Raw genomic sequence first — 8,073 nt, 5'->3', positions numbered from 1 at the left:
TCCACCAGAGTTCCACTGGGAGTGATCGCGGTCAAGGGCAAAATGAATGGGAGTCTATGGAGCTAAACGGCTAAATTTGTCTCTTTCGCCTGATTGTTGTTGATAAATCTCAGATTTGATTATAGTTTTTGCATGTTCAACATGGATTACAGGTCAAAAGTTGAATGAACGAGTACTTACGTCCTTTAGATTTCTTACGGGGTAAGTCGTTGTTGCCCATAACACGCTAGCATTCTGCTAACGAATGTTGATTGGTTAGTGAAGGACTGGCTACGACCAGAGATCCCGCTTGATGGCATCCGAAGCAGAACCAGAATGTCAGAGCATTAGCAACATTAGCAACAACATTGGCAAGCCAAAACTCTTTCTAGCATGTGTATTGACAGGGAGAGCCTAACCTGTCAGCTGTGTTGTCGATGCCTCGAGAGTACAGTGGAAGTAACCAGAGCTTGCCGTCAAGCAGTAGCTCTGGTCGAATGATGTGTATGACGTCAATGTCATTTTCAAAGGCTTTTTTGAACCGAAAGGCAACTTTAAAAAAAATCTAACACCCAGTGGTGTGTATTTTTTTGCTTCCCCTTTCGATTTCAGAATTCAAATTACTAGACAAAAAATTATATCCTGAGAAAAGTGGATTTTGAGGGGTATAGCTCCATAGACCTCCATTCATTCTGCACTCGACCGTTAGCGCCCTCATATGGAACCTGAGTGGAACTGCAAGCAGTTCAGAACCCGGACGTTTCCTGAGAGTGGGAGTTCTCTCTTTATTAGACATTCTCTGGCTATACTGTACAAATTAAGACGATACTGTACGACGTCTCAATTTAGCCGATTTAGAAAACCAGTGCCAGCTCAAATTGGCTAGAAATTAATATACATACATTTTCGATAGGGCTATTTCACGTTAGATAAACATACAAATACATGGATAGTAGAGCTAAAGTTTGTATTAAAACATATTTACCTCAAATTCTGTCCTTCGGGTGGCCCACCTTCAAAGGAGTGCACTAAATTACTCTAAACTAGCCAACTACACAAAAAACACTATTAAAAACACAAAAACAAAGAACTAAACTATTAACACTAAAACTTAAGTTGAAGATATATTTACACAAATTGATTAGCAAATGGTATTGTAGCTATAAATGAAGGATGCAGGATCAAAAAGATTTGCTGTCTCTCAACTATGATGTGTCGTTCGTGAACGATTCGCTCATTTTGAACGAATCCTTACAAGGACCTGGAAGTAACGAGTCCTCTCAAAGAATAGGTGCGTTCGACATGACCCGACTTCATGCGGTGCTGCAGTTAGCACACATAGCCTACGTCTCCAAGACGTCTGGGAAACATCGTAACATCTTAAACACATCGCGTTCCATTTGAAACATCTTATTTTGATCTTATGAAGGTCGGTGTTGCGATGTGTTTGGATTCTACGTCGGGAAAAGGTCGGCTACGTCTTACATACGTCGCGTTCCATTTTAAACATCTTATTTTGGTCTTATAAAGGTCGGTGTTGCGGTGTTTGGATTGTACGTCGGGAAAAGGTCGGCAACGTCTTACATAGGCCTATGTCGTGTTCCATTTGAAAACATTTTTCAATTGTGTTTTGATCGATTTGAGAGATCCTATCCCCGAGATGGTCGGTGACACCGGGGTGCAGAGGGCTAAACATATGCATCAAGAGTAGCCTAGACTAGATTTAGGCCTACAAATTAAAATATAGATTAGGAAAAACCGAAGGACTGTAGTTCACTACACATATAGGCTACTGTTAAATTTTTTAACAAACAACTATTACTTAACATGGAATATCCTTTTTAATATATCGTTCTTTATGAGCAACATAGCAAAGTACAAAATCCCACGCACTCCAGTAGTTATTCAACTGGTACTGTGATTAAAATCTGAATGTTTTTGGATAGTTTCATTTTAAGGAACATCACACAACAGACGCCACAGTTCTCCCCTAATGAACGTGATTGTCATACTTCGATAGTCAATACCATACAAGTATGCACATTAACTAGGGCAAAAGCAGGAAAAAAGGTCAGCTTTCATCAATGAGCCCCCTCTGAAGCAGCACAGCAGGCAGTAGAAGCAGCCCTTCATACAGGCCTCAGTCTCTCCAGCCTCCTGGCTATATGAATGTCCCTAGCCTTCATCTTCAAGCACATCTTCTCCTTGCTGCTCAGCGAGAAGACCAGGTAAATAATTCTGTTCTATGAAATGTAAATAACCCTCAGTTAATGGCCTAAAGCAAAACTGATGTATAGCTAAAAATCAGTAAGGATGAGGAAACTACATTTAAAGGCCCAATCCAGAATTTATGGGTCTTTGCATTTATTTAGTATGTTACCTGTGTCAATCACATAGTAGCAACTGCGGCAGGCTGATTTAAGTAATTGTATACAGACAATGTATAGCTCAAATGAATAGCTGAACTGTGAAATGGTGTACCGGTCCCGTTTTAAAGTTAAAAAGAGGGTCTGATTCAGGGGTAACGTTAAACAATGAAATCATACATTAACTTTTTAGACTAGCCTGGCTAAATCAAATCAAATCAAATTTATTTGTATAGCCCTTTTTACACGCAAGCATGTCACAGAGGGCTTCACATGCGCCCATAGAACTGCCCCTCAACCAACCTAAACCCTCAAGGAAGACAAGGAAAAACTCCCAGAAAAACTCCCACCGGGAGAAAAAATGGAAGAAACCTTGGGAGGAGCAATTCAGAGAGGGATCCCCTCCTCCAGAGACGGTTGGTAAGAGAGAGGAGCAGAACACAAGCTAAACATAGTCATACAGTGTCAATGGGTTTTGAAACACCAAAATCCATTGTTCGGCTTTATAGACGTTGGATGGGACCGGGAAACTCGCTGTTGGCCGTCATGGAGACTGGATTCCGGGTGACGACCTGGTTCAGCGTTGGCAGACCGACGACCAAGCAGGTCCTGACAGCTCAAACCCCCCACACCACAGGGAATGTGTGGGGGGGGGACAGAGAGGAGAGCAGGGATTAGAGAATGCCAGGAGCAGCTAACAGTTACAGTCAAAATAGAATGAGATCCCCACCGGTCAAGTGTGGACTAGTGCAGCAATTTAACAGAGCAAAAAGGGTATTTGATGCAGCCCCACACACCAAAACAACGACAGCCCCCCTCAGTTGGAACATGAAATCTGTTCCAGGGGAAAGAACTCTAAAGTAGGTTATACTTATGGCTAGGTAATGTACTCCTGTGGCTAGCATGGTCTAACAGTTGAGTGTGATATCTTAGCTGGTACTTTAATTCTTAATATTTTACTATATCCGTTCAGCCACTTCATGTAAGAGGAAATCCAACCACACACCAAGATAATTCATATTTATGCATACAAACCAATATTGACCATTATGGGGATTTGTAGAAGCAGTTTCTGTTCATACCAACCCAAACAACACTAATTGTTAGGCAACCATCAGTACTCTGGTAAACCAATATTGTAGCCTGACGTTGTCATACTCATAATTCTAGTCAGAATATGAGTCTGAAAACTCTCCGTTGGGCTGTGACTACGGGGCGTGTTTCAACCGAACTCGTAAAACAAATGCCTCTTCGCTCAGTTGGATAGATCTACAACCAATCAGAGCAACGTAATATGTTGTTTGTTGAAAACGAATTCAACCCAAGCGCTCTTTCGTGACGTTGTTGATTACGTTACTGTTGATCATCTGTCCATCATCGTATAAAGCCCGCCCTGGCAATTTCATTGGTCCGTCCCGATTCAGGTTTTCTGTAGTTGTCCCCAAAACGAGACCCTCCAGACCCAACTTCCCGAACAAATTTTTTTGTGGGCAGGGAGAAGTTGGGCTGGCAGCCAGGCTACCAATATTGACCATTATGGGGATTTGTAGAAGCAGTTTCTGTTCATACCAACCCAAACAACACTAATTGTTAGGCAACCATCAGTACTGTGGTTGGCTGTCAAAAGTAAATCCTTTATTGAAGGTTGTGGAGACACTGGTGACAGCTAATGAAGGAAAGGCGAGGATAGCAGACGTGGAACTGTAGCTGGGCTGAGTCGGAGTTGTGGCGTGGCAGGACAACACAGGAGTGTTAAGGCAGTCTGGTGTGTTCCTGAGGCAGAGAGACAAAACTATTAGACTGGCATGGGTGAAACATTGACAGTCATTTGACAGACACACCATACATGGAGTAAAAAATAAATAAATGAATAATTATAAATTGCAAACCAAAGCTTTCACTGTAGAATCACACACAATGCAAACATCTGAAAACATCTGAAAACATCTTGAAAGGGGTCCCTGGTGATGTTCAGAGCCTCCGCAGACAGTCCTCAGGAAAATGGTGTTGAGGGACCAGGAGAGCTCCTCAGATATGTGGACATCCAGGACATTGAAACTGGAGACAACCATACTTTCTATTAGTTACCAGTTACATCAACAGTCCATGAGTGGAAAACAAATACTTGTACACGCGTTTGTAACATGTTTCCAATAGCACACAGTACTGGATTATACAACACATATGGGACAAAAGTGTCTTTATACTGGGTACAGAAGCGCAACACACCAAGCTGGCTGAATAAACAACATCACTAGAGCCAGAGACTGAGCTCGAGGGTCGGCACGTCTCGTGAACAGTTCAACATTCAAATTCTGCTAACGTTACGGTGCGTTCACACTGCAGACTTTTTTACCGCTCAGCACCGCCGGCCTTCCCAAAGTGCACCACGCTCGGGGGCGTGTCAGACAGATTAATTCAGAGCTGTAGTTCTCTTAAATCACTGTTGTAGTTCGTATAATGTCATGGCAAATGTGCAGACAAAATACAACTTTTACACACATTAAGCAAAAATCCGACACACATTCTAGATCTGACATGATCTTATCTACAGCACGCAATAGGTTATCTTTTTCCACACTTTTTTTAGGCCGAGTGAAAGATTAAATGCAACCCGCACTCTATGGAACGGGTCTTGTTCCGGCTGGAAAAAAAGACGCATCAGACAAACGTTGACATGTGTAACCTTTTATTATATTACTCGAAATCTCTGCAAATCAATCGCTAGATTATGACTTGCCACTACACATTTACTGTATGGATAGAGAGTGGCTTCCAGCCAGCATTTCAGAGTTGAATGTCAATCGTGTGCCGGGTGAGCTAGCTAGACTATGCAGCTAGCACAGAATAAAGTTACGTAATGTGAAGAAACTGAATTAAAGTACAAAATAGAACACACCAGGGACGCCGACAACCTCAGCAACCCTGTGCCAGGCATGATTGTTTGTTTATGTCTCTGTAATCGAACATAGACGTATCATACAATATGGGTATGAAGACACACATACGATGAGTTGCTCTTCCATCTTGAAATTGTCAAACCTAGAAATGTTTACCATGACCAACAGTTGCTACGTTACAAGAAACCAACCCGATTGGCCATCGCTGGCGTTTTCACGCTCCTAATTTACATAAAGTTCAGAAAAATCCAACTTTCACCGCCCGCTCGCCTTCCCACAATACCCTACGCGAGCGTCGACGCCCCGCTCGCCTTCCCACAATGCCCTACGCGGGCGTCAACGCCTGGTTACATTGAAAATGAATTGGAAGCCGACGCCCCGCTCTGCCCGCCCCGCTGCAGTGTGAACCAAGCCCCCACCCCTCGCCCCTCGGCTTGAAGCAACGGCCCCGGTGGATGTAGGTGGTATTGCATGTACGGTTAGGTTTCCGACTCTTCCGGTCATTTTTATTCTATTAACTCCATTCAACATTAACAAAACTATCTCCCCCAATAATTTTTGTTTGATTCTCAAACCTGGCTCATACTACTAGCTTTTTCATAGAATAATTTTTCCCGATTTTTGCTAAGTTTGAAACCAATCCGAAATGGGTAAACTAGCAACCCATTTATTTGCTTAGTCAATGAAAGTTGCCTGCAAATGTGCTGGCGGATACTAACAGGGCACGAGCACAAAAGTTCACATTGGCTGATAGCCGATTTACATGAGCTCTCGGAGCTAGGAAAAAAAAGAGCCACTGTTTAAAGCTAGACAGGAAGACACAGAAGTGGAAAGATGGCCGCGTCCAGTCTCGCGATCTCGCTTGCCTCACTGCGCCACTGAGCACTTTTCATAGAAATGAATGGGGACGCCATCTTGGAAGACAAAAATAGCTTACTCTAGTTATATGCTCTATGGTGTGAACGCACCGTTACCATGCGTGTCTACTACAGCGTTTTTTAACGCTCTGCACCGCTTGCCTTCCCACAGTGCTCCACGCTCGGGGGCGTTAGACAACTTGTAGTTCTCTAAGGTCACTGTTGTAGTCATGGCAGAGCGTGCAGACTTGGGTTCATGCATGCCTACTCACAATATTGATCAAAATACTGCTTTTACACATATGATGTAAGAAATCAGATAAGATTACAAGATGTAGATCTATACAGCCCTTCGTACATTTTTTCCAGTAACATTCGCTACATTTTGATAGATGACCACACCTGTATCAACCCTTACCAAATTAGTGTAAATTGGCTCCCGCTCCTGTTATTTTAGGGAATAGGTAGGCTATAAATAGGTGCTCCCGTCGTTAGGCCATTATACCACCAGCATTATGAATAACGGTCACACTCAGAGGATCGCACTCATCACCCTGCTCTACTACCGCCGGAGAAGACAACGTCGATTCTGGGTTCATCCCATTCCCCGCTCTCGCAAATACAACGGGGCATTTTACCGGCTGGCTCAGGAGCTGCGGCTTGACGACGACATGTTCCAGCGGTACTTCAGGCTGAACCGGGCCGAGTTTGATATCCTGCTGACCAGAGTGGGACCCCGGATAGCGAGGCGAAACACCACGTTCCACGAGGCGATCAGCCCAGCTAACGCCTCACTATTTGTATACGGTAAGCAGTAGCTAATAGCTTTTATTGTGAATAGTGTCTTCTCAAATTAAAATTGTGTATATTTATCAATATCTCATACCTAGGCATAGCCTAGCATAGTTTTATGTAGTTATCAAATAAGGCTCATTATTGTTCATTTTGCTAGGCCAGATTTCATTCAATTGTCTTCATTAATGCACAGCAAATGCATTTTTTTAAAGTGTATGATATGTGTTTCTTTGTAGATACCTTGCTACGGGGGACTCCTTCATAGCTATTAGCTATAGCTATCGTGTGGGCTCCGAGCGTCAACGCCCGCTTTCATTGAAAATGGATTGGAAGCCGACGCTCCGCGCTGCTCCGCTCCGCTGTAGTGGACACGCACGGTTACTCTTCGCAGTTGTTGGTGAAGAGACAAAGTGAGAAGAGACAATATATGTGACGATAGTGTTTTTATTAGTTTTATTGCAGTAATTATTTAATCTTTTATATAGTAATCGTTTTCGATAGTCGTTATTTAGATAGTGTTTAGATATACAGTAGCTTGTTTTTGTACTTTTAACTTAATAGTTTGATATTACAGTAGTGTTTCGTATATGTAGTTTAATCAATCGTTTTCTATTGGTGTTTTTAGTTTCGTTTTCTATTAGTGTTTTTAGTGTAGATTATATTGTAGTAAAAAATGTGTTTTAGCGTTAGAGTTAACGCTAGGTTTGTACGGTGGCCTACTACACAGCTGACCAAGACCAACACATTTTGTCAGGTAGGCTACACTGATGTATGTTGTACATGTTAATCTAAGTATTCACGGTTGATGTGGATATGAACGTTAAAGTTATGAATCTCATTTTTCTTACTATAACCATTTAATAAAGTCAGGTTCCCTATGCTAATGACAGTTTAATAACCTCGGAGCTAACGGCTAAAATCAAACGCAATTGCGCGAGCGAATGAACAAGCTAGAGCTAGCGAGCTGGCTGTCAATGTTGGAGCCAAGTACTCACTCAGCCTTACATTACTGGCGGTTAACTTTCAAATACACAACATAATGGTAACTGATAAACGAATATTAATGTGACAATTACAGCATTAATCCATATTCTTCTGTATGAGATAAACAACTTGCCTCTGTCTCGAGTATTATGGATGATTCCCCTCGTTCAAGTCAATTCCTCGACTGGTGCA

The sequence above is a fragment of the Hypomesus transpacificus genome, unplaced genomic scaffold (genome assembly GCF_021917145.1).
Source record: "Hypomesus transpacificus isolate Combined female unplaced genomic scaffold, fHypTra1 scaffold_30, whole genome shotgun sequence".
Classification (NCBI taxonomy): domain Eukaryota; kingdom Metazoa; phylum Chordata; class Actinopteri; order Osmeriformes; family Osmeridae; genus Hypomesus; species Hypomesus transpacificus.
The sequence above is the reverse complement of the archived record's forward strand: the minus strand, read 5'-3'. Positions refer to the sequence as shown.